The 4,102-nt window shown below is 38.3% G+C and overlaps 1 pseudogene; it reads left to right on the top strand.

Annotated features, from left to right (window-relative positions):
* Positions 1-997: 997 nt before the first annotated feature.
* Positions 998-4,102, top strand: part of LOC138169527 (large ribosomal subunit protein bL35m pseudogene) — a 339,868-nt pseudogene continuing 336,763 nt past the window's right edge.

The raw sequence follows: 4,102 nt of genomic DNA on the forward strand, positions 1-4,102 counted from the left end.
CTGTCTGATACCCAGGGTGCAAGGTATATTTAGACAGCTTTATTATATACATGGATTTGAGTTATTAAAATTGTACAGTTTTGTAAGGAATTTGGGATTTAATAAAGCAGCAGTGAAACTGCAAAAGGGAGCTGAGCAAGGCCAACTCCATGTTGTGGGCGTGTCCACGAGTGGGTCACGAGAGCCAATCCCGAGAGCTTTTGCTCATGGGGGCTACTTTTCTGTATTTATAGCTCAGCAAATACCTTGCATCTGTGAGGCCGTAAAATAAATTACATTGTATCCAATTGCTTCAAGGTGGCGAATTGTGCTTAAACTTAATGATTTATACAGATTATGAGAAAAGAGTACAATCATTTAACGTCGTTTTTAATAAGTGATGCTTGAATATGTTTAGCTAGCCTTTCTGAAAGGTTTTCAGTAGACATTACCACCTGGACGGTTTCCTGAGGACCAGCCCCTTAAGACAATGCAATATTTACTTTGCAATGTGTTTGACCACTTTCTCCCCATCTGCAAACATGTCAAGAGAGGGAGACACAGATCCATATTCTCTCAATAATCTATAAATTCAGACTAATGGGGCAGATATCAGAAAAATGTGTCGGGTAGGAGGCAAATAAATCACACCTGGTCCTCTTGGCACAAGCTGGCACAGTGTTCCTTATATATTTCAGTCAAATTATTCCATTTGTTTCTAAAGATATTTTAATCCCAGATGACCTCAAACTTCCCATGAACCAGGGCCTCAACTAAAGGCCGCCCACTGTCTTTGCAGTAAATCTGTTGTCTCCTTTCTAGGCCCTCAACCTAGGATCATAGATCACCTCTGCTCTGCATCTTGCTTCAATTTACTCAATTAACTCTAGTAAACCACTTGTAGGTTGTGCAGATGTTGCTTTATTATCGAGGCCTAAAATGTACAAGAAAGTTCAGGAGCCTAAGGTTATGGGAAGGTTGTGTTGATGGGGGAAGGGAAGCCCCAGGAAAAGTACATGGGGGTATTCCCTCCCCTACCCCCCCAACAATTACTTCCTCTAAAGGCCCGGGAGGGGCAGGGGGTATTGTTTCCCAACAAGTTTATTTGAGTCATAAAATGCATTTTCTCTCAGGAATCAGGGAATTCATGATGTTATCTCACTGAGAAACTGCTGAGGAGAAATAGGTATTTCACCTTAAGATGAGATAATGTTGTGATTAACAGATGTTTAATTGATCTATTTATCAAGTGAAGAACCTGCCCCAAAGCCAGTAAGGCTAAGTAAATTATTACCAACCCTGCAGGTGTTGGACTGGCAGATCTATTACTCTTCGAGAAATGGTCTTCAGAAGATTTTATATGAAAAGATGATTTATTTTCATGAGGAATTCTATTGTGCACTTATTTATATAGCCCATGTGAAGGCCTGGGCCTGGCCCATCTGATCTCGTGCACAAAAGTGAATTGTTGAAGGGTGGAAAAGTTAAGCTAGGAGGTTGTATTAAGCAGATGCCCAGTTTTAAATTAGAAGCATTGCATCACTGAGCGCTCGAGTGGGAAGAGGACAGAGAATATTCAATTTACAAAAGATCAAGATCAACTTTCCAAATGGGGAGACTGAGACACAGAGGAGCAAAGGGAAATGAAGAGAATTGTCCAAGGTCATTTGATGATTAGTATAAATGGGAGATGAGTAAGAGTAGATGAGAGTGAAATATTAAAAATATATATTTTCTCCCATTTAAGGAATAAGAAATTTTCAAATCCCTTTACTTCAGAACAGGTATTTTTCATATTTCAAATTTTCTAGCTGTATGACCCTGGGTAAGTCACTTAACCTCTGCCTGCCTCAATTTTCTCATCTGCAAAATAGAGATAGTAATAGCACCTACCTCCCACAAGTTGCCTGGATCTAGAATTTATTACTATTTTTGTTGTTAACATTTTGTTGTTAATGATATTGTTTATTGCTAATTTTGTTATTAAAAAGAATCCTTTCTAGTTTAGAGGCTTTGCCTCTTGGAAGAATTCCTTTCAAGGCTCAGTGTAAGTAGTAATATCTCCTAGAAAGCCCTTACAGGATTCTCCCAGTTGTTAATCTCCCTTCTCTCCTCTACTCCCACCGTTTATTAATTTTGTTTATAACCTATACTAATTTGTCAGGAGATGTATTACAGCTTCCCTCTTCTTCTCCCACCAGTCACTGTTTATATGTATATGTATATATATGTATGTATGTATGTATATGCATAGTGTGTGTATACACACACACATACCACACACACACACACACACACATATATATATGTATATATATATATATATATATATATACACTAACTTATCAGTCAATACATTGTATCTTCCTCCATTTCTCTCCAGCCATGGTATATCTCTTATACTAAATTATAATACATATTTATGCTAACTCTTATACGAACTTAGGGAAACATTAGGCAGCACAGTGGATAAAGGGCTAGACCTGAAGTCAGGAAGACCTGAGTTCAAATGTAGCTTCAGACACTTATTAGCTGTGTGATCCCACTTGCCTCATTTTCCTCATCTGTAAAAGGAGCTGGAGAAGGAAATGATAAGCCACTCTAGTGTCTACCAACAAAACTCCAAATGGGTCATGGAGAGTTACACATGACTGAAAATGACTAAACAACAAAACGTGCTAACTTATCAGTCAATATGTTGTATTTCCTTGGTAGAATGAAAGCTCCCTGAGAACAAGGACTGTCTTATTTTGGTTTTGGTATGCTTGATGCTTAGCAACAGAATGCCAAGCACATCAGAGGCAACTAGAATATGCACATTGTTTGATTAATTGATTGACAACTCTGTGAGTGGTATTATCATACTGAGAAGATGAAGCTCTTTCCGAGACATGAAATGGCTTGCCCACAAGTGGTCAGCGTTAGAGCCAGGATTTGACCCCAGGTCACCTGATCGCTTTTAAGTATATTTTTAGAGTTGTATCAGTTTTCATTTCTAATATGGTAAATATTGATAGATAAAACCCACATCAACAAAAGCTCTTTAAAATCCACAATAATTTTTTTAAAAATGTAAAGAGTCCTAAGACCAAAAAGTTTGAGAACCATCAATCTGTGATTGATTTACATAGGATGGTCTAGAAGAAAGATTATGAATTGAGCTAGTGTCCTCCTTATCAAATTGGAACTTTGCTTCCTTTCCCATGACTGTGTGGTGTCTGTAATTGCTATGTAAGATAATGGGGATAATATGGGAATTACTGTTATGGGAATTCTCTAGCTAAACAGTAGTTTGGAGGAGGTTGGAGGTGGTGTCAGGTTTATCTTGTCTCAGGTACATGTAAAGACAAGCACAGCAAACTAGAATTCTCATTGATAGTTGGGATGAAATCCTTGGTTACTGAGCCCTGGACCTCACCTGCTGCTAGTGTCCCTGGCTTAAACCCAGTTTCCCTTTTGGTCGTCACTCATGTTTGACTCATGCAATTCAAGGACTGACAACCAGGACAACAATGACAGCTTTTGCTTAAAGGCATCCAAATTGCCAGGACCCTTTTGTTCTTAACACCTTAATCAACAGTCACCGATCTTCCTCCAACACTCAACTTAAACAGAACCTTCTACATCAATCAACCCATTAGTAAACATTTATTAAGCACCTACTGTGTGCTAGGCACTGTGCTTAATAGTGGGGATACCAAAAGAGGTAAAAGACAGTCCATGCCCCCAAGGAACTTACAATCTAATGGGGTAGACAACATGCAAACAAATACGAAGCAAGCTACATACAAGATAACATACGAAATAATTAAAGGAGGGAAAGAATCGGAATTAAGAGGGTCTAGAGAAGACTTCCTGTAGAAAGTGCAATTTTACTTGGGACTTAAAGGAAGCCATGGAACCTTTCTTCATCCCTCAAATGCTAATTTTCTCCCTCCCTAAACTATCTTGTATTTATTCTATTTTTATTTATATATTTACCTAGTATATTTACCTTGTCTCCTTTGATTGAATGTAAGCCCCTTGAGAGTAGGGATTGTTTCATTTTTGGCTTTGTATTCTAGCATTTAATACACTTCCTGGAACATGCTTGCTTTATGATTGATCTCTGCCTGCTAATTCT

This window comes from Petaurus breviceps, unplaced genomic scaffold (genome assembly GCF_028583685.1).
Source record: "Petaurus breviceps papuanus isolate PSGF00001 unplaced genomic scaffold, PetGlider_PUasm1.0 37, whole genome shotgun sequence".
Taxonomy (NCBI): Eukaryota; Metazoa; Chordata; class Mammalia; order Diprotodontia; family Petauridae; genus Petaurus; species Petaurus breviceps.